At 35.3% G+C, this 24637-nt stretch overlaps 1 protein-coding gene across 2 annotated transcripts in view; it reads left to right on the forward strand.

Annotated features, from left to right (window-relative positions):
* LOC137253432 (proton-coupled amino acid transporter-like protein CG1139) overlaps window positions 1–24637 on the forward strand; it is a 78526-nt gene that overhangs the window by 29275 nt on the left and 24614 nt on the right. The window contains exon 1 of one of the 2 annotated variants that reach the window (XM_067790341.1): window positions 3404–3865. The exons of the other annotated variant lie outside the window; for it this stretch is intronic. The gene's annotated coding sequence lies outside the window, so the exon portion shown is untranslated. Of the gene's footprint in view, window positions 1–3403; window positions 3866–24637 lie in introns of those variants that run through there. 2 annotated transcript variants of the gene reach the window in all.

Raw genomic sequence — 24637 nt, forward strand, 5'->3', positions numbered from 1 at the left:
TGCACTTAAAATCGCCGAAGACGTGATGTATGTCGATTCTTTTTTCTCGGGTTTTTTCCAAGATTTGGCGCATTGTGAAAATCTGGTCGATGGTAGATTTACCAGGTCTGAAGCCACACTGATAAGGTCTAATAAGACGATTCACGTTGGGCTTCAATCTTTCGCACAACAGACTTGAAAGGACCTTACATGCGATATTAAGAAGGCTGATTCCACGATAGTTGGTGCATTTTGCAGTATCCCCCCTCCTTGTGGACTGGGCAAAGAACACTTAGATTCCAATCGTCGGGCATGCACTCGTCCGCCCATATTTTGTGAAGAAGCTGCTGCATGCGCCTTACCAACGTCTCACCGCCGTACTTAAATAGCTCCGCAGGCATCCATCTAAAAAACTATTGCCAACCAGTTTTAGTAAACATTTAGTTATTCTCGAGCAATGAACTAATCTTCGGTTGGGACATTTTATACATACAAAATAAACAACATTACTGCTGCATAGATTAATTTGAAAGCACTGAGCCTACTTTGCTTGCATACTTTGGATTTTTTTTTTTTGTGTTTTGACCTCAAAAAACTAAAATTGAAGAAGCAACATCGAATCAAAAAATATTTACTTTGGAAATTCAGCACACGCTCGTGTATGTTTGTATGAATGAAACCAAATAATTACAATCTCAGTCAGTACACAATTTTCACATCACCCAACTAGCGATCTATCCGCGTTTTGGGTTAATCGTACACCCAAGGGATACATACATACACAAGTGCTGGTGTGTATGTGCGAATATGCGCAACTTTTTTAAGTTTTTCTTTTCATTAGATAAATTGCAATACCAACTAACAAAATGAATCGAAACAAATACAGACACTAGCGCAAAAAATTATTAAAATTACACCTTTAAAAGTTATATGAGAGTATAAGCAAACATACAAACAAATATTTTCGTTGATATATATGTATATACGAGGGTGTGCTTGACAAAATTAGATCTGGCTTAAAATGCAATAAGTATACGAAGCTTTGCAGAGATCATCGACTAGCACAGTAAAATGAAGGAATTAGAATTTAATGCAATAAATATAGGAGATGGGAATGAATTTCAATTAGCAGGTGGGCCATCGCTCGGAACCTCAAGTAGCCGTCCAAAGCTAAGCGAAAGCAAATTCGATGGTGGAAAAAAGTGGTAATTTTTTATCTATCATCCGACGTGTTTATCTCTAATCGTCCAACAACATTACTTCCTAGCGGTCTTCAAGGAACCACTTGCTTTATTTGATGAACTTAAGTGGGCGTGAAAGAAGGTGCGTTGAGTACATTCCAACTCAAGTTTCCCCTTCCATTTTCGAACCGTCAGTGTTTTTTCTAATTTTCCTATCACTGTCTGGGTCTTCCTCACTTTCCTCTCTGGAAGGATATCTTATGTTCTGCACATGGAAGACAAAACTGTCGTGATATGATCGGTGTCGGACGTTGGGTCATGTCAGCTAATATCGTTGCTTACTCATATTGGTTGATTTCCGCATATTGTATTCTATTAGACCAGAGCTCCTTTCTCGGTCATTCCCCGCACGAACACTTGTAAGGGCATCAAGTGAAAATGCGAGGATCGCGGTTAGTTAAAGGAATAAAGTTTTAATAATTTGGGAAAAATTTAAACGACGTGACATCATAACAGACAAGGCGACAGCTGTTTCGATTATACCTTGTGAGTGGGATTGGAACACGTACTCCTCCGATGGCTGAAGTGTTACAAACGCAAAGTGCCGTATCCATGAGCTCGGTAATCGTTGGCAGGAATTTACCTGTGATCGGAATCACTAAGTCGTCGCCGCTCTCAGTGATGCATTTGGTAGCCATTTTATATACTAATCCAGCTGCTAAAGTTGCGTTGACGACCCTACTCTTGAGCCTAGAATCGATCCATGCCGATGGCCTCCATTTGAACGTTGTTGAATATCTAGGAAGGCTGCCACGGTGTTCGCAGAACAAACAAAAACATTGTCCATAGCAGCGGAAACTAAAACAAAACAACATCAAAAACAACAAACAGAACAAAATATTTAGAAGAAAAACATCAACTCAAAATTAAACCAAAACCATCAAGGGTAACAGAAATAAAAACAACGAACAATAATAGTATAAGACACTGAAAAAGAACAACAACTATACCAATAACACCAAAAATATAGTTAAAAGAAAACTACAAATTTAAGGATAACAATTGTTATGCACCAAACTGCCAGGATCGTTTTATACAAAAGTCAGCAGGAATATAAACAAAAGGATAAATCAAAACCGTAACAGCAACAAAAACAGTTACAACTGCAACAATAACAGGAATTATACCTATAACCTAAATAACAAAAAACACAATAACAAAAGTGCCAGAAATAAAAATAACAACAAGGTTTTTATTAAAAATTGAACACCAGCAAAGTTAAAAAAAAAGCAGAAGCGGCAATAGAACAAACAAAACGAAAGTACAAAAATAACAAAAGTTATAGATATGATAGCAATAACAACAGCAATAAGACAACCCGTAGTACCAATGATATGAATTACAACAATGCCATCCAGAAAAAGAAGAATAACAAGAACAATAAAAAAGTAGCAACAATAATAACAAAAAACACCAAAAACAACAAAATATGAATATAGATATATCAAAAACTATAATAACAAAAGAAAAACTACGATTATAATAGTAATAATAAAAGTTTTTAAATCATAAACGACAAGTGAAACAAAATGTGAATAACAACAATAAAAGCATTAAACCCAATAATAGCATAAAAGACAAGTTAGTAATATAAAAGTGGCATATGTATAAGTAACATAGCAACATTAACAACAACAAAAACTAACAAAATGACAACACAAAAAGCTACAACAATAAAGATGTGGTTCTGATAAAGATCCATTTTATTTATTTACTCGACATAGCCAATCGTAACTGATTGAGTTTCAAGTTAAGTCGTTTACTATGTAACCCACCTTAGTATTTGTAGACTAAGTCTCTGTACATTTGTATGACAGGTACATTTAGTGCAAACCTACAAATATGAAAACTATCATTATGTAAGTATGTATGTACAATGTACCTATACACCTAGTACATTCGGCTATTTAACCTTACAACAAAAAAACAAAAACAAAAATTAAAAAAATAATGCTTATGAAAATTGAATGCATAAACACAGCTCACGTAAATACGTACATACATACATGCACACAAAGAAACTAAGATACAAATCAACATGAAATACATACCAACATACACACAAACCAATACTTAATATCTACAACCCACCAAACCAAAGTAAAAGCAATAATAAAAGCGTAGCGCTTTTGCTGGTTCTTTGTGGACGTTTTAAAATCGTCACTTAAAACTCGGTAGCTCAAAGCGAAATGGATTTAGTCGTTAACGAGCGGCCAACAAGATCAGATCAAACTCGTAGATACAGTTTTTGGTTAATTCATACGCACACACACATAACAGAACGGTGTAACAATAAACCGAAATACACAGTTGTTAATACAAAAAATTACAACTGATTTATATACACAATTATAAATATTTATACATTAATGCACGTATAGATAAATAAATGCAACAAAAATTATTTAGTGTTGAAGATCGATGCGTGATAAGAAATAGAGCGGCAACAACAACAAATTTGTTAATAAATAATAAATAGTTACATGAAACGTGTCTAAAGAGTGGTGTTAGTGAAAATAAAACAAAAGCAAGGGGAAATAACAAAAAGAAATATAAGAAAAAAATATTTGTGCTAAAAAATTTCAAGAACGGCAAATACAAAAGTTTTCAAAATAAAACAAACTTTCGTTTTGGATACAAAAAAGGTAATTGAAAATAACTACAATAATGCCCTCAAATAACAGAAATATTTAGAGTTTTATATAAAAACAAAACATGCAAAAACTCAGTGGAAATTTTTGCAATTTCAACAATAAAAACGAAAGATTTAAAGCTTGCAGTTTGTATGAACGTAAAAACTTCAGCTAATTATTGAGTGTAATTAAAATTGGTATTTCAGCAAATTAATTACGCGCCAATGCACAGCGCAGCTGCTAACAACTCGATTTGCTTTGTGGCCGCAAGTGATCGCAACAGTTAAGGCCTTCAAAGGTTTCTCATAACGATTGCGAACCTCATATATATTAGAGGGAAAATTTAAAAGCAAAAACAATTTGCTGTGGATTTTTTTGTTAACAATTTTTATTTGCATGCACACCTTTATGCATTCGATTGTGTTTTTCACCTTTTAAATTCATTGTGAACAACGCAAACAAACAAATTTTAAGTTCTTGCCAGAAACAATGTATCCCTCAAAAACCTCACAACTGACTTCATGCAAAATTTGCAAATCCAAATTTAACTTGAAAATTACTTGTCTGTTATAAAATTATGAGTGTGGCCGACGTGATGTGGTGGTAGCGTGCTCCGCCTACCACAGATCCTTGGTTCACGCTCTGGACAAAATAACATCAAAAATTTAGAAACAAGTTAAACAAGTTTAAGATTTAGCAAACACTCCGAGTGAATTTCTGCTATGAAAAGCTTCTCAATGAGAACTCATCTGCCTTGCAGATGCCGTTCGGCAATAAACATGTAGATCCCGTTCAATTTGCAGGAAAAAAAGGAAAAAAGGAGCACGCCGCAAATTGGAAGAGAAGCTTGGTAAGAAAAATTATGTTCGATATACATATATGAGGATAATCCTGATCGAAAACCTAAGCACGAGTTTTTACTTTATATTAGGTTTGTTTTATGTGTTTCCGTGAATCCCAGTACAAAATTGGGAAATCTTGCAATCGATTTTTGAGTAACTTCCCCTCGAAATAGAGTTTTGAGACTTGGAACGTGCTTCAGAATCCGATAAAAAAATGTTGCTAGTTGGCGCAGGGAACCGTTATAGACTCGAAACTTTGAACATAGTTAGAGCCCTATTGAAAAGTCTTATTTAGGATAGAGAAAATCTACTAGATTGGAGAAGGATCGAGTTACTTAAAGATGTTTAAAAAAACGCTACAAAGAATTTGAAACTTTGCGATCGATCTTAAAGTAGCAGTGAGCAGTTACTCAAAGTACATCTAAATTGAAAACTTGGCAGTAAAGAAAATCCCAAACACCCATAAACTGCGCACTACTTTATAGCTTTGTTTCTGATAAGCTGTTTGCAATTGCTGTTGTTAAGACTTCTAAATCAAAATTCATCAACATTATATCTGTGTTCAAGGACACATTTCCCGCTGAGCTTACGTCCATATATGTAAAGGAAGTGTCACAAAATGATGTATCTTCTTTTTATTTTTCTTAAAAGTCCACCTTTGACGAAGTAGTTTTTACGGGGATAAGGTATAACCTTTAGAAATCCCAGAGAATTTAGACTTTGAACATGAGGAGCCAATAACAAATTTCTGCAGCAAATGTTCCGCTCTGAGGTGCCAGACTTCATAAATGATTCGTTACGCCTTAGCTTATCACAATTAGTCAAATTTGCACAAATTGTGGTAAAAATTATTGGGCTTCTAGATTGCGATAATAGATTGTATATGGGTAATTTAGTTCTTCACCCAAGTATGTGTTAGACTACGACTATCACCTTCCTGGAAATTAAGTGGCTAGTTTTCATTCATTGCAAATATTTGAAGTAAAATCTAAAACTTTTTTTTTCAATCGAACATTACTTTTTTGGCAAATTAATTATTAATTAATCCATTCTTCCTCGTTTTTCTTAATTATTCAATCCTTTAATCGCAGCTGTCTATCATTAATTGAAGATAAGATATCATTAGATCGATTTCTCAGTAAAATATTACCCTATCTCAGCAGAAGGATCTGAAATACCCATCTAGTTTAGTTCCACAAAAAAGCCCCCGTTCTAAGGGCAATATATCATAACCCTATTTCAGAACTTCATTCCTGTACTTCTTACATGTTTAGTTTATTTCTCAAATTTTTGCTAAGTTAGATAGCTTTTAAAACTGTTTCTTAGATAGCGGCGTTTTTAGTAGTCGATTTGTAACAAATATATTAGCATCTATTTTGAACTTGAGTTAGATCTGAAAAGCATTCGCATACTTTTTGCGGTTGAGAACGCTATCAGCGGTGAGTTGAGATGCGTTTTGGGAACTTACTTACATGTTTACTTAATTGGCGCATAACCATTCAAAAGGCTATTTATGGCCGTCTAAAAACTGACGCCAAATCGTCACACCAAGGGAATTTAAATCGTTCTCTACCTGGTCTTTCCAGCTTTCTAGAGATGTTTAGACGGAGGAGACGTGGTGGTGTCATAGTGGTTGATTTGTGTGTGTGTCCGTGAATGTGGGGGGTTCTAACCCCACCTCACACTAGGCGGCCGGTCCGGAGTTGGTGGATACTCAACCGGAAGTGGCTTCGGCTGACAAAGTTATACCAAGACTTTAAAGTGATACCACGGGGAACAGATGGCCCGCGGAGTTCCTCCGTTTCTGTTCATTGAGGTAGGCCCCTTTGGGAGCATCGTGGTGGCTGTGGTTGATATCCGAATGCGGTAAGAGTTGGTCAGCTCGAATGTGGAGTTACATTGCAACCGGGTGCCATGACCCATAGAATGGAAGAGGTGTTAGATAGGCCTCCAACCCCACCAAGGTGATGATGTGTCCACTCACATTATCGATTGGTACCAAGGTAAGCTAGCCTTGGGGGCTGGTCAAACCTGCTTTGACCCGGGTACTTGGTGCATACGTGAGGTTAGGTCTTCAAAGGCAAGTACTCACGATAAACCTACACTCGCTGGTCTTTCCAGCGTAGTGGAGAATAAACATTAAACCAAATCGATCACATCTTGATCGACGGCAGACAATTCCAGTGTCCTGGGTGTGCGTACTTTACGAGGTCGAAATACGACTTGGACCACTATGTTGCGGTAGCCGAGAAACGAACACGTCAATGTGCCGCAAAGAAATCACGCGCAGTGGCACAAGGAAATTTTGCCATCGAAATGCTGCTCACGTAACAGATAGCTGATGATTACTCCATTCGGGTTGCAGGAGGAACGAACGAGCACGTTCTGTGCTTGTAGGCGTGGCAAAGCTATCAGATCTAGAAACAGCAAGTCGCTTAGAGCCCCGAAAGCTTCTACTATTTGCCAAGAGCACGGAGTTAGTTTATAACAAAGGTGCTGGTATTTGATAGGATAAATCAGATTGGTCGTTGAGCCAACTTCTGTTAACACCATGCACTCTTTCTGGCTTTGTGAGGCGCTGACGGAGCAGCCAGTTCAACCAAACCAAACCTGTTGCAAAATTACTGCTGTAATAATTAAAATTTTCGGACAGCCTAATACGTACTATGTACTTATGAGTCCAAATGATTATTGTCTTGTGCGAGCATATAGGGCACTTAAGTGCGATTTACATAGTTCGTATGTTTTTTATGTATGTTGATCTCTCAGTATGTGGGACACAGTAGTTACTAGTTAGAACTGAAGCAAATTACAGACAGCGTAAATCTGTGCAATAAATAAATTTATGGATATTCATATGTACATATGCCAATGTGTATATATATATTTACTAAATATAACGAAGATGTCACCGACACCGCAACTCACTGTTTACAAAAATAACAAAATAATTTATACCCAAGAAAAAACGAAAAAATAAATGTAAACGAAAATTCGTTGTCTTTTTTTTCTGACACACCGGTGCGTATACGCGACATCCACAATAACCGGCTATCAAATGCGTCTCACGCCTTCCTTCCCTTCTTCTTTCACGCGCCTCAGATTAAGAACGATTACAAATAAAGTGTGCAAAAATATAATTTTAATTGTTTTGTCGTCGAGACATACAATTTTGTGGCTTTGTTCCTTGGCATTTTTTTGTTTTTGTATTTTTGCTCAGTGTAAACAAACGGAAACGGAAATAGCGCGTAAATCACAAATGTCGTGCACAACAACAGCAACAATCATTCAGTCGTTTTTCGCGCTCTATAATGCGATTTTTATCTAATCACAGATTAGTGACGCCATTAAATTGCCTACAATTTGCGCTGAGCCACACAGAGAGATGCACTTAAACAGCTGTCCAATGAATGTATCAAATATGTGCATATATACCTACATCCTACTACATATGCATATGTAATAGGCTTTGTTTATTTGTTTGTACATAGTAGCACTCGCAGCTCGAAATAGGGTTGTATTGTAATTCACCTCATCGTTTGGATTTGAAGGAATTTTCGATGTCAACACTGCCGAAAATCACACTTTTTGATTTGTGCTAATATTTTCATTGAAGCATTGAATATTATTATACAAAATGACGCTGTCCAACAAAATTATACATTGTTTTTATAGCTAAGTATAGCCCAGAAGGGTTTTGAGTAAGTTTTTATTTTCACTTAAAGATTGAAAAGTCACAAGATTCATTTGGCCAAGTTGCAACAAATCTGGAGGAGCTAAAACTTTGGTAGCCTAGAAAATATACCTCCCTGAAAAAATCTTGGCATATCATCCAATCACTTGCACTCTCCACCGTTAGTCGTCCCCCATAGTTTTTTTACCCCAAAGATCTAAATGCCGAAAGTTGCATCAACACATAGCAACTACCTGGTGCCTTCGGGGAAAATTATAAGGACCAATACTTCTTAGAAACCAAAGCTTTTACAGTTCAGGCCCCTGCTTATATACTTTGTAGCCAGTTTAACTTTTCGATGAAAAATAAAAGAAAATTAGGCGAGCTGTAATCTAGGTTTGTTCAGAAAACTCTGTGCAATGTCACCTTTCTTATCTGAAGCCGGCTATGGAAGCTGTGGAAGAGGGTGGCCCACACTCCACTTAATCTAATGAAGAAGCGGCTGGCGTTGTTGGACAGCTATAACCTTTTGAACGTTTAAGCGCCAATTATGAAAGTAAGTCACCTTTCAGAAAAATACTATGACAACTTTGTTGAAAAACTGCTGTTGTACAATGTTATTATTGATATTAGTAAACTTGAAACATCATTGTTGTTAAGAGATTTTTTCCATATATGGAAGCGTCATGCCCCTTTTTAATTTCTCCTACAAATTGGGGGTACGGGACCTGCATACATATGTACATGTTTTATTCCTACTTTGAATGGCAGTTGCAAGGCAGATCAATTTTCGCTGGTAAACTTTTCATGGGAATCTTTTTCCGGAAATCCAACCCAGGATTTTCGGTGCGGTAAGCGGATCACTCTACCCACACCACGGCGGGAATACAGTTTCTAATTTTCAAGTATATTTTCAATTAGAAAAAAGTGTTGCCAAAGCGGAGTTCCCACTTGAGGGCAGTGATTTGGCAAATACTCCGAGCGTATTTCTGCCATTAAAGTTTCTCAGTGAAAACACATCTGCCTTGCGAGTGCCGTTTGGAGTAGGCGTGAAACATTTAGGTCCCTTTCCACCAATTTGTAGAAAAAATTAAAAGGAGCACAAGGCACATTGGATTGCAAAGGATTCAACGGGCTGATAAACGCCATACAAAGCTTTATAGCATCAGAGCCTCCGCAATTAAATTGTCAACCTCATATACGCGAGGGGAGTTCTGTTACAAATATGAAAGCTTCATACACATATTTAGCAGGCGAGGCGCTGGTGAAGAAAGTTTAATGTGGCAAGTACCTCAATGGTGCTTGCTACCGGAACGTGCCAGATCTTTATCCGGCAAAGGGCCATCAACATCAACAACACTCCCCAAAACATTCGGGGAGTGTTTTCATTGTTAATACAATAATAATAACGCTAATTGGAAGATATGCGCGGTCTTAAATCTCTTCGGAGTTTATCGCGCCTTTTATTACCTGTTTATATTTCTCAAGTCAACTTTAAGGTTTAACTGTCCGTTAAAATATTCTTTGTGAACAAAATTTGTGTTTTTGGGGCAGATCAAATTTAAATTTCACATGTGAAATGCCCTTGAACTTATAAAGCTTTGCTTCAAAATAAAAAATTCATTATTATTTTTGAAAATTGCAGCGACTCAAAATATATACATCAGTATTCAACCTAGGAACACGTTTACACATGCCCTAATATGCAATAATCTCACAATAGTTAATCTATGCGATCACAAATATTCCATCTCTAGGAACGAAATAGGTTAATAGCTGTCAAATTTTCACGTTTCTCTTTTATTTCGTGCTTCCATTTAGGGATGACGCCCTAGAGATGGTTCTAGTACTAAGAAAAAAATTCGCCACTTCTAAAATTTGTTCATAATTACCGATTATTGAAGGGAAGAAAGTATATGGGAAATCTAATAACTTAATTAACGATGAGAAGTTAGTTACGAAAACGAATAGAAGATTTTTTTTTTTTTTTTTTGGCTTAAAAACTGTATAGTGGGAGAAAATTTTATTAAAGCTAAGTTCAGGCACACCATGCAAAATGATTCAAAAACTCATAAAAACAATTTGTTCACAATTCCCATGATACTGGTTTTAAATTCATTGTTAAGCTGCATATATTCTGATTCCATGACACACAAAAAATATTGCATACGAAGTTCCAATATCTTAGTTGATATAACTTCTGGCTATGTGAATAGTTAATTCTTGCGGCCTTGATCATTGAATGTTAAACGCATTACTTATTTCAAAATGTTTGCATTGCTTTGGGAACAATTCGAGTATTAATTAAAGAACAAGAAACGGCCATAATTTAAACACTAATTCAGAAAAGCATTTAAGTTCTATTTTAGACAAGTTAGGATTATTTGATTTTCGAGAGATATAAATCAGTATGCTACTGCCGGCACGTAAGAGGATCTTCAGCAGAGTTCTCAAATTACTTGAAGCTGCTATAAAGCAATTTTCAAAATCAACCTAGCAACAATCAGCCCTTTCACGATTATCGCAGGTGGCAACAGTAGTTTTGTTGAATATTAGTTGTTGTATCGGTGAAGCCTTTGAGTTTATTGTAATAGATTACTGACAAATGTAGCACTGGGATCGACGCTCGATAGGACCTGTAATTGTCTAGACATAGTTACATTGTTATACGTTTTAGTTGAGTAGTATTTTATTCAATACTTTACTTATATCGTTCGTTCCTCTTTGAATCAATGCATTTGATAACAATTAATTGCTTTAATTTGTTTGAAGTTATTTCTTTAGGGTCTCAAGTAGCTGCAATCACTTCCGCATGCGCATACGGCAAAGGTACTCACCCATATTTATGACTATGATAATTAATTAAACCAGTTCATGCATATACACATATATGAATGTAAAACAAGTAAAATGTTGAAGATAATTTGATTATTAAAATTAATTGCACAGTGACTAGACTAGTTTTTTATTTGCATAATACATTTGACTGTTATATGGGATGTTCCAGATCAACAAAGGCAGGTTTGTAATCTTACGTTTAAACTACCTGAGAGCACGCCAATTACACAAGCCGCCAAAATTTGAAAATAATTCAAACCCAGAAAGAGCCAACTCTTTTGGAAAAGTCTTCAGTTTGTTTAATCTAAATACGATATCAGAGTTTTTCTTTTAATACGAAAATTATGCTTTTCGGCTGCATATTAAACGTAATTTTGATACGAAAATTTGTTTTTATTAAAAATCCACAAACAAAGGTTGAAAGCGCTATAAGTTCCTTTGCAAATGCTTTTAAGTCTTCCGCATATTTACTTGTGATATATTAATATTTAGGTTTTTAGACCCTGCGTCCTTGATCGTTGCGATCAAAAGCAATATGTGTAGCACACTTTCAGGCAGACTTTCTAATATTGGGTTGGAAGTTGTGTAGCAGATGCAGTAATGGATATAGTCCCTTTTATCTCAAATGTTTTGTTTTATTTGTTTATTATCATTACATTCTTGACGAAAAAGCGCAGTGAATAAAGCAGAAAAACTTGTTTTTTACACTTTCAGGCAAAAATATCTCGAAAACTAGAACCAATTTATAAATACTGTCAAAGAATTCAGATTCATCATATCGGTTCATCAAAAGATATGAGAAAAGTATTGGCTAATTTCTGGATCTATAATTTGTCGGCGAGTGTTATTCACAAAGTTCCTATTCAACCCTGAGTACACATCTGAGGATAAATTTTTTAGATTTGGGATGCTCGCAATTTTTTGTACGAGGGGTGTTCAAAAAGTATCACGAATTTTGAATTTGCGCGGGTTATGTATATTCGAATTTCGATTTTTTGTGGCGTTATGTTGGTACTCATGTCTCTCAACTATGCCTCAGCCATTTTAAAAGTTCACTTTATTGTTGACAGCTGCTTTGCTTGCACGTGTTTTGGCTCGTTTTCGATTTTTACCTATTTAAAAAAATGTATCAAAGAACCTGTATCAAATTTTGTATGAAAAACGAAATTAAGTGCGCGGATGCATTCCGAATGTTGACTGTGGCATACGGAACCGAAGCGAAGCAACGTTTATAGGTAGTACAAAATGTTCTCAGAAGGCCGAGAAAATGTTAACGACGAAGAGCGTTCCGGACGCCCGAGCACTTCAACAACAGACGAAAAAATTTATAAAGCGAAGAAAATGGTATTGGCCAATCGTGCGACTTTTTGGCCAAAAACAACACACTAATGAAGCCGCAGCCACCGTATTCCACAGATTTGGCCCCTTGTGACTTTTTCTTGTTCCCTAAGCTGAAGAGGCCCATGAAACAACGACGCTGCGCTACGATTGACGCGATAAAGACGGCATCGAAGGAGGAACTGAACAAGAATAAAAAAAAATTGATTTTTTGAAGTGCTTCAAAGATTGGAAAACCGTTGGCACACGTGTATAATATCTCATTTAAAGGGGCAAAATAGATATTTATGAATAAATAAATAATTTTTGAAAAAACACAAAATTCGCGATATTTTTTGAACACACCTCGTAAATCATTACGAATTAAGTTTGGTAATCTTAAGAATATTTTCAAACTATCAAAATTGTTTTTTTGTTTGAGTTTTAAAAAATTGCTACTCGGTATTCAAAAAAACTCGAATATATTTTTATTTAGACGCCTACTTAAAAGCCATTGTTGACGTGGAACTTCCCATGACAATTCACCCTATTTTAGCAGCGCATTTAAATTAATTAGAATCTTGATTATTTATAATAAAAGTTAACTATAATTAACAAAGATAAGCACATAAAACAATGGATTTTAAAACGAAATTGTTTGCTTGCATGCGCTCAAAGCGTGATCGTATCTTTTGACTTTAAAATGAGATAAATTAAATTTACCGATAGAAAAAACAGCAAAGATAGTTGTGCAGGAGGATAACTTGAACCAAACAAACTAAATGGGGTTACAAGTAAAAAACTTAATTGCGGAATGAGCCAAGAACGCCGCCATAGAACAGTGCTCGTAGCGCTAAGTTTATCAAAAGCCTTTGACACAGAATCAATTACATTACGTTACTGCAAGACCTGGAAGGGCCTACCCATCCTACTTTTTGGTCAAAATCGGTTCAGTTAAGAAACGCAACATGACAACCAAGTAGAATTAAGCAAGGGGTGCCGCAGGGTGGTGGTCTATCCCCACTTTTGTTAAATTTTTAAAAACCAAAGCTCCTTTCCCCACCAGAAGGTGTTACCATTGTTTCCTACGCCAATGACTTTACGACAAGGGTAATAGTTCCTGGTTTTTCCATTGATGAGCTTTGTTGTGGAATTAACAATTATCTCTCGCCTTTCAAGTTTTTTCACTTCGCGAAATTCGCACTACTACTGACCAAATCTCCACCGACCTTATTTTTGGCGTTGACGTGGAAAATGTCGGCAATATTGGGTATCTATGTCGATGGCATTATGTAACCGACTGTCCTACACCCAATAATTAAGATCCGGAAGACAAAGAAACACTCTTAGCTACTTATAACAAGTAAGGAAGGTTAAGTTCGGGTGTAACCGAACATTACATACTCAGTTGAGAGCTATGGTGAAAACATAAGGGAAAATAACCATGTAATAAAATGAACCGAGGGTAACCCTGGAATGTGTTTGTATGACATGTGTATCAAATGAAAGGTATTAAAGAATATTTTATGAGGGAGTGGGCCATAGTTCTATAGGTGGACGCCATTTAGGGATATCGCCATAAAGGTGGACCAATGCTGACTCTAGAACATGTTAGTACGGTATGGGTATCAAATGAAAAATGTTAATGAGAACTTTAAAAGGCGTGGGCTTAGTTCTATAGGTGGACGCCTTTTCGAGATATCGCCATAAAAGTGGACCAGGGGTGACTCCAGAATGTGTTTGTACGATATGGGTATCAAATGAAAGGTGTTAATGAGTCTTTTTAAAAGGGAGGGGGCCTTAGTTCTATAGGTGGACGCCTTTTCGTGATATCGTCATAAAGGTGGACCTGGGGGACTCTAGAACAGGGATGCACCTTAACGTTAAGCTAATCGTTTATCAAAAAATTTCCACCGTTTCCGTTGAAACACTTCGAAATATTATCGATAAAGAAATTATCAAGATAAATTGTATCTCGTTTTTAACCGAAACGAAAAGCTTTCGTTAACGTTAAAAACGTTAACAAAAACGTGATACTTTATGTTTGAATTGTGCTGGCAATGCTATAGCCATGGTGAAGCCGTAAGGTGGTAACAACGAGCGCACATACACACACAAACTCCATATAATTTGTTTGTGTAATTCGTTGGTGGTAATGTCAAAAACACTCTGAGAAATGTTCGTACTGTCAAAATTCATGAGAAAAGTTGCAATCAGCTTGGCTATTGCTTTCACCTTTAATGACTCCGCCATCAATCAGCTTTGCCAGCATAGTTTGAAATTAATAATGAACATAAACGATTTGATTCCGTTTTGATATGGCAGAAAACGAAACGAAATCATTTCGTTAATTTGACGTTTTTAACGTTAATAAACGAAACGAAATGACTTTGTTTCGTTTATTAACGTTAATTATCGTAACGAAATGATATCGGTTCGTTGGTTAAGCATGCCTGCTCTAGAATGTGTTTGTACGATTTGGGTATCTAATTAATGGTATTAATAAGGGTTTTAAAAGGGAGTGGTGGTAGTTGTATGCGTGAAGGCGTTTTCCAGATATCGACCAAAATGTGGACCATAGTGACCCAGAATATCATCTGTCGGGTACCGCTAATTTATTTATATATGTAATACCACGAACAGTATTCATGCCAATACAATATTTCAAGGGTTTTTTATTTCGCCCTGCAGAACTTTTTAATTTCATTCTACTTAATATGGTAGGTGTCACACCCATTTTACAAAGTTTTTTTCTAAAATTATATTTTGGGTCAATAAACCAATCCAGTTACCACGTTTCATCCTTTTTTTGTATTTGGTATATAATTATGGCATTTTTTTTTTTCATTTTTAATAATTTTCGATATCGAAAAAGTGGGCGTGGTCATAGTCCGATTTCAGCCATTTTTTATACCAATACAAAGTGAGTTCACATAAGTACGTGCACAGAGTTTAGTAAAGATTTATCGATTTTTGCTCAAGTTGTCGTGTTAACGGCCGAGCGGAAGGACCAACGGTCGACTGTGTCTAAAAACTGGGCGTGGCTTCAACCGATTTCGCGCTTTTTCACAGAAATAAGTTATCGTCCTAGAATCTAAGCCCCAACCAAATTTCACAAGGATTGGGAAATTTTTGATCGATTTTGATGGCATTAAAAGTATCCTAGACAAATTAAATGAAAAAGGGCGGAGCCACGCCCATTTTGAAATTTTCTTTTATTTTTGTATTTTGCTGCACCATATCATTACTGGAGTTGAATGTTGACATAATTTACTTATATACTGTAAAGATATTAAATTTTTTGTTAAAATTTGACTTAAAAAAAATTTTTTTTAAAGTGGGCGTGGTCGTTCTCAGATTTTGCTAGTTTTTATTAAGCATACATATAGTAATAGGAGTAACGTTCCTGCCAAATTTCATCATGATATCTTCAACTTCTGCCAAATTACAGCTTGCAAAAGTTTTAAATTACCTTCTTTTAAAAGTGGGCGGTGCCACCCCCATTGTCCAAAATTTTACTAATTTTCTATTCTGCGTCATAAGTTCAACTCACCTACCAAGTTTCATCGCTTTATCCGTCTTTGGTAATGAATTATCGCACTTTTTCGGTTTTTCGAAATTTTCGATATCGAAAAAGTGGGCGTGGTTATAGTCCGATATCGTTCATTTAAATAGCGATCTGAGATGAGTGCGCAGGAACCTACATACCAAATTTCATCAATATACCTCAAAATTTACTCAAGTTATCGTGTTAACGGACAGACGGACGGACGGAAGGACATGGCTCAATAACATTTTTTTTCGATACTGATGATTTTGATATATGGAAGTCTATATCTATCTCGATTCCTTTATACATGTACAACTAACCGTTATCCAATCAAAGTTAATATACTCTGTGAGCTATGCTCAACTGAGTATAAAAATGAATAACTTTGTTTAATACTACGTAAGACAATCTAACATAGAAAATATAAGGGAAAATTACATAATAGATATAACTTAATGTAACACAACATATCATGAACGAAGGGTAAAATACTGGATTTGTTTAAAAAACGACTTATGTAAAAACAGAATAATTCGTTCATAAATTTTATTTTTTATTTGTTATTAATTTAAAGGCTCATTTAAATCTTCAGTTATAAAATTTGGACGTGACGGTCGATTATGTATGAAATTACAGTGATTCATGTGCACTTCACAGTTTTAATGTGATAATTGATTCATAATATGTTTGTGTTTATATTAACACTGATTCATGAATAATAATAACAAATATTAATTTAGTCATCCAGCCGTGTTAAAAATATTTTCCATTCACCCAGTTATTTAATTTCTTGTGCACTGCTGATTTGAAAGCTTTCTGGGAAATATTTGATTTTTTACGGTTATATCTACCCTGCAGCGAATCACACTACTTTCAAACTACTTAACTAAGAACTATCGCATTAAGAGACTGCACTAGTTTTAATACTGCTCATCGCAGTGCTTTCAAAACAAAATTTTAACATTGTGATGTCCTACCAATTTGAAATTGGCCGCCTTTAGCTCAGACTTAAGTGCTGTTGTTACATGTATGTCTACCCGGCCTGCTTCCGATTAGCATTAGTTCGAGGAAAAATGTAGCGCGAAACTCTCACTTTACGTGATTGTCTCACATATTTTCTGCAAGATAGTGTATTGTAAAAATGGACGAAATTTATTAGGAAATATCTATACGAAAAATAGTCAGTTTTCGACAAATTTACAGCCATAATTCAAAAGAATATGATGAAAAAACTTCCATACATATATATTCTTAATAAAGTGAAGTATTTTTAGAAAAATTGAGAAAAAATAGCTAATAGCCACGCCTAATTTTGATAGTATTTATTGAATCTTATAACTGCATACATATATAATGTAGGGCTAGAGTTGTTTTCATCCATTTACACGGTCGTATCTATAACTATCTCCTTAATGTGTAGACAAAGTTCCGGTGACATAATAAGACATAACGTGGCAGTTCTGAGACTGGTAGCATACAAGTGGCTGGCCAATTTTTTTACACTCAGTTGAGCATAGCTCACAGAGTATATTAACTTTGATTGGATAACGGTTAGTTGTACATGTATAAAGGAATCGAGATAGATATAGACTTCCATATATCAAAATCATCAGTATCGAAAAAAAATGTTATTGAGCCATGTCCTTCCGTCCGTCCGTCTGTCCGTTAACACGATAACTTGAGTAAATTTTGAGGTATATTGATTAAATTTGGTATGTATGTTCCTGCGCACTCATCTCAGATCGCTATTTAAATGAACGATATCGGACTATAACCACGCCCACTTTTTCGATATCGAAAATTTCGAAAAACCGAAAAAGTGCGATAATTCATTACCAAAGACGGATAAAGCGATGAAACTTGGTAGGTGAGTTGAACTTATGACGCAGAATAGAAAATTAGTAAAATTTTGGACAATGGGCGTGGCACCGCCACTTTTAAAAGAAGGTAATTTAAAAGTTTTGAAAGCTGTAATTTGGCAGTCCTTGAAGATATCTTGATGAAATTTGGCAGGATGGTTACTCCTATTACTATATGTATTGTTACTAAAATTAGTAAAATCGGAGAACAACCACGCCCACTAAAAAAAAAAAATTTAAGTCAAATTTTAACAAAAAATTTAATATCTTTACAGTATATAAGTAAATTATGTCAACATTCAACTCGAGTAATGATATGGTGCAACAAAACACAAAAATAATAATTTGTCTAGGATACTTTTAATGCCTTAAGTCGAACAAAAATTTACCAATCATTGTGAAATTTGGTAGGGGCTTAGATCCTACGACGACAACAGTTTTCTGTGAAAAAATTCGAAATCGGTTGAAGCCACGCCCAGTTTTTATACACAGTCGACCGTCTGTCCTTCCGCTCGGCCGTTAACACGATAACTTGAGCAAAAATCGATATATCTTTACAAAACTCAGTTCGCGCACTTATCTGAACTCACTTTGTATTGTTATAAAAAATTTTCGAAATCCGACTGTGGCCACGCCCACTTTTTCGATATCGAAAATTACGAAAAATGAAAAAGATGTCATACCAGATGTCATTTATACCAAATACGAAAAAAGGGAGGAAACATGGTCAATGGATTGGGTAATTGACGCAGAATTTAACTTTAGAAAAAAACTCTGTAAAATGTGTGTGACACCTACCATATTAAGTAGAAGAAAATGAAAAAGTTCTGCAGGGCGGAATCAAAAGCCCTTGGAATCTTGGCAGGAATACTGTTCGTGGTCTTGCATATATAAATAAATTAGCGGTATCCGACAGATGATGTTCTGGGTCACCCTGGTCCACATTTTGGTCGATATCTCGAAAACGCCTTCATATATCTAACTAGTGGCCACTCCCTTTTAAAACCCTCATTAATACCTTTAATTTAATGCCCATATCGTACAAACAAATTCTAGAGTCAGCCCTGGCCCACCTTTATGGCGATATCCCTAAATGGCGTCCACCTATAGAACTATTGCCCACTCCCTCTTAAAATACTCTGTAGTACCTTCCATTTGATACACATGTCATACAAACACATTCCCGGGTTACTCTAGGTTCATTTTCCTACATGGTGATTTTCCCCTATTTTGTCTCGAAAGCTCTCAGCTGAGTATGTAATGTTCGGTTACACCCGAACTTAGCCTTCCTTATTTGTTGGTATTATTGTATACTATTTCCAGTGTTTAAAATGTCATTATTCTCTCAGAAGTACTATTTTTGCAGTGTTTGTATATCTCATGTGGGCCACTTTATTTTTGGTGCAAGAAGCGTGAACAAATATGTGTGAAAGTCGCATATTAATTTGCACAAAAACTACATGAATAAAAAAATCATTCATAAGGGGCCCTTGACTGAAGTGACTAAAAAGCGTACTTATTCATGTATGAATTTACAACTTAAATATATATTAGGGTAGGCGATCATTTCATTTTCATCAAAGTTATTCTAAAAGTTTCGACGTTCTTTGACCTAGTTCACATATAACGAGATTATCTTCATTTTCGTACTTAAATTATCGGTAATCAAATAACTATATTTCCCATATAAATTGTTCCCTTCGATAATCGGCCATTATACACTACCTTTAGAAATGGCGACTTGGTTTCTTAGCCTTAGAACCATCTCTAGGCGAACAATCTTTCGAAGCACGAAATAAAAGAAAAATGTGGAAATGTGACAGCTAATAATCTGGTTCCCAGGGATGGGATATATGTATGTAAACACGTAGATTATCTATTGAGGTTTCGTTATATTATTAGATGCATTTACTAATAGAATGTCTTAAAGCGAAGTAAAATTATTTATTAATACAAATTTGAAAACCAGGCAGTAAATGATTGTCCAAGTGTTTGTTACATTTTGCATATTCCTTCTTTTGTCAATCCCCACGCCAGTGTAATGAAAACAAATAAAATCTGAAGCTGAAATGAGCCAACCTTCATTCCTAAATCGCAGGTGAAACCAATAGGTCTGCGTACAGCGTCATCTACTGACAATATTTTTTTCTTTTGAAACCTTTCTTACAATTCTGCAAGAGCAAGTATCCGATTTGGTCCAGTTCTTTTCAAGCTGTATGTATTTGAAAGAATTGCAATTCTTTTTTATATAAATACTCACAGATACGGTAGGCTATTCTCTGACAATTCATTTGCTTTCATGTACCTAAAAACTTGTCCCTCTCTGCTCTCTCTTAATATTCCACCTTCCTCTCATTTTCTTTCTACTTCTCCTCCTTATCATCCTATAACTCTATATCGACTGCTAATATCGCCATATCTCGGCAGCCGTTTCAATAACGCCTTATCTCAGAATTTTTTCAAGAAATGCCCATTTCAGAATTTGTATGAAGAATGAACATAAATTCATTAAAATAATCCTGAAATGAAACAACCCTCAAAAATGTTCTTAAAGTTCGCATGAGCCATTTGTAGGTCCGCCACAATACTTTTATTTAACAAATTCTATCAACCTATCCCAGCTCTGCCACCACAGCCTCTATGCAATGGGTCATACCCAATTACAACTAACAGTTAAAGTTGCTCGTCTTTTCCATATAATAGAATCGGATGTTGTTGTTGTTGTATTAACGATAAAGACCCTGCCCCATCCTCTAGTTTCATGAGGAACTTGGGGTCGCCAGAGCCTCGCCTGCTAAATATTTGGGTTCACATAATAGTAGGTGAATACCGATAATTATTCCACGAAACTCTCGGTGATCCTCGCCATCCTCTATAAATTGGACATATGCATCTTACAATCTACTTACACTTCCGATTTTGTTTCTGATTGCGCGTCCCATAAAGCAAATTTATAGGTTCCGCTTCCTATTCTGGTTCCGATTTACTGACTTCCATTTCGTCCCTAGAGTTAATGGAAATAGCAAGTGAAGTGGGTGCTTAATTAACAACAAAGAAAGTTCCTTTGAAAGCAACTTGAAAAACTTAACAACTTCAACTTGAATTCAAAAACATATCGACTAATCCTAGTACATTGTATTTATAAATATTATTCATATTATGGAAAAATAGGAATAAATCAATTTGTGCTATACTGTGAAGTGGACGTAGTTATAACGGAATAAGTGTGGTGTAAGATATAATGGTATGTCGTGAGTGTAGAACAGGTGCAGCAGTTAATCAAAGTTTAATAGTACTTGATCCCGAATAATGTAATCGGATATAGCCGCTCATCCCTAATAATGGCTAAGAAAAAAAATTTTGTGTCCGCCCTCCATTTAAATCTAGCGTTGGTTCCGTTTAAACAAGCTAATCCGGAACAACCTGCTTTAGTTCAAGCCTATTGCAGCACATTTTTATACCTTTCATGAACATGAAATGGTATATTAACTTTTGTCCGATGTTTGTAACGTTGAGAAATATAGAAGATAGACTCACCATTAAGTATACCGAATTGATCAGGGCGACGAACTGAGTTGATATAGCCATGCCCGTCTGTCCGTCCGTCTGTCTGTTTGAACGCAAACTAGTCCCTCAAATTTTGAGATATCTCAATGAAATTTGGCACAAGGATGTATTTTGGTATTGTATTAGACATTTGTCGGTTCCGGTAGGATCGGACCACTATAACATATATCTCCCATACAACCGATCGTTCAGATAAGACGATTTTGGTCATTCCTGCTGCAATTTAGAAAGTACAAACGTGAAACTCGGTGATATATATTTTAATATATCGCAGAAGATTTTCCGAAAAAATCACTTTGATCGGAGCTATATATAGTATATATCCCATACAACCGATCGTTCAGATAGAAAGATTTTTGGCAATTTCTCCCTTAATTTCCAATATAAAAACGTTAGACTTGGTGATATTTATTCCAATATATCATAGAAGATTTCATGAAAAAATCTTTTCGATCGGAGCTAAATACAATATATTCCCATACAACCGATCGTTCAGATAGAAAGATTTTTAGCCATTTCTCCCTTAATTTCCAATATAAAAACGTTGAGCTTTTTGATATTTATTCTAATATATCATAGAAGATTTCCTAAAAATATCACTTTGATCGGATCTATATGTATATAGTATACACCTATCCCATACAACCGATCGTTCAGGTAGAAAGATTTTTAGCCATTTATCTCTTAGTTTCCAATATAAAAACGTGAAACTTGGTAATATTTATTCCAATATATCATAGAAGATTTCCTGTAAAAATCATTTCGATCGGAGCTATATACAATATATATCCCATACAACCGATCTTTAAGATAAGGGGGTTTTTTTGCCATTTTTTATTTTATATTTATCTTAAAAAAGTTAGGTATGTACATCTGTTCACTATATATTTCTTATCTTATACATCCGATTATTTGGAGATTACGAACGGGATAAGATTATTGTTCAGCCCCATTCATGAAAGATATGAAGTTTTCGGCATAGCCGAAGACAGTCCCGTCCTTACTTGTTTTTTTTAAGAATATACCTTGTGCTAGCTTTGTATGTTTAATGGGCAGAATGGCAATGAATTTGGCTTTGTTAAAAACCGGTTTGTGTGGTTGTTTGGCTTACCTTTTATGTTTTGCTTAAATTTTTCTGTTAGTTTCCTCAGACAATGTTTATACATATTTATTATCTTCAGTTTGTTGAGATTCTGCATTAGCAGTTTATTGCAAACAAAATATTCTAATATTTATTACATTTGCTGTTACTTAAGCATAAGATAAGCCTCATCAAATAAAAATGATAAATATGTATGCCTTAATTCATTTATCAAAATTAAATTGTGTATAATCTTGATCTTATGTAACGTGATATAAATTTTTGAATTTAATTAATTTCAATAGAAACGTAAGCCGCTTCTTAATTTCTGGGCTATTTAATTTTGAATAGATTCAAGTCGGCACCAAGTTAAGTTTTAACTTACCAAAAATTATGAACATAATTCAATAAAATTCGAGTTAGCATTTTTTATGTTGGTGAACTCACGAAAAATAATTGTGATATAAGAACCTGAGGAAAAAAAATGTCGAATGCTGTGTGGAATATCACCCTATTCGGCTGCCGTTCCAGTAAACGTTTGAGCTCAGATAGGGCAGATATGGGGTATATCTGTGTTCTGAGCTGTATAATATTGAAATCAAATTTTTTTGCTAAAATCATTGATTGCAAGATTGTTCCAACTGCAATCAGTGATTGTACAAAAATTGTTATGACAATCAATTGCAAAAAACAATCATGTTGAAAAATGCTTTCATAGTTCATTTTAAAGTTACTAAATCGTAAGTCTACAAAAACGTACAAACTAACAGAAGTACAGATCATGTATCCAAGCTTCCAAGCAAGTAGTTGATAACTGCAATCGTAGCATCTGATTGCGTATCTAAATTAATTACAATAAATTTAAATTTTAAATATTTCGTACAATCATACGAAGCAATCAATCAGAAAACAAGTAAGGAAGGTTAAGTTCGGGTGTAACCGAACATTACATACTCAGTTGAGAGCTATGGTGACAACCAGAGGCGGCGTAAGGCGTGGGCGGTGTGGGCCACCGCCCACGGCCTCGCGGTGATAAGGGCCTCGCGGCCCACAACGAACTTATAATTGAAAAAGTATGAAAAATACCTAAGAACACGACACAAGGCTGTTCTTATAATAAGCTAGCTGACTCCTTAGGCGTTTTTCTGCGTAATTGTACCTTTAAAACTTTTAACTAAAAAAAGGACCTCTGGTAATTTTTTAAAGAGACCGATCTTAATTTTGCTTAGTCCGAAGAAGATGATTTTATGGCAATTATCGAAAAGAAACTTGAGATGTGTGGACTTTTTCTGCTTTTCGCTTTATAGAATGTCAAATCTCCCACCATCTTTGTATAAAACTTTAGAATTTAAATTAATGTCATTATTTGAGAATTGTTAATATTGTGTCCGTTGTTGCACTGAACGCCTCACTTAAAATAAATTTTTAACTTAAAGATATTCCAATCTTCGGCGCCACAAATTTATGTTTATGAAATAATCAATATTTCTGTTAAAATCAATTATTTCGAAATCTCATCCCTTACGTTTCTGACAATTCGTTTATATTTAGTCCGGCAACATTAGTTGGCGTTAAGCTGCTGTAGCGGGGAGTCCCCTTTAGGAGAAAGAGTATTGCTCGGGACTTCCCCTTATTAAAAAAGCATTGTGTATCAAAACAAGTGCATATGATATGTTACCTGTCAAATTTGACGCATAGCCATTTCCAATGAAAGTACAAATCGCGTTTAGACGGAGTCTTGCTCGTTTCTTTAAATAAATAATAGCGTCACATATTTCTAAAACTATAACAAGTGTTCAAAAAGTTGAGATAGGTAAGAAACTGTTGTGTGATTGAAAATTGAGGTTATTATTTTTTTATATCTTTTATTTGTTGCGCTAGAATCCGCCTAATTTTACGGGTACAATATTGGCACTTTCTTCATAATTTATCAATCATGTCAGGCTTAATTACCAAGAGAGATAGAGATAAAGGGAGAAAATGGGAATCTGGTTCAGCAAAAAGAAAAATAAGAGCGGAAAGAGCTGTATCAAACCATGTTTTAAGTTCAGGTATGA

The sequence above is a fragment of the Eurosta solidaginis genome, chromosome 5, assembly GCF_040869045.1.
Source record: "Eurosta solidaginis isolate ZX-2024a chromosome 5, ASM4086904v1, whole genome shotgun sequence".
NCBI lineage: Eukaryota > Metazoa > Arthropoda > Insecta > Diptera > Tephritidae > Eurosta > Eurosta solidaginis.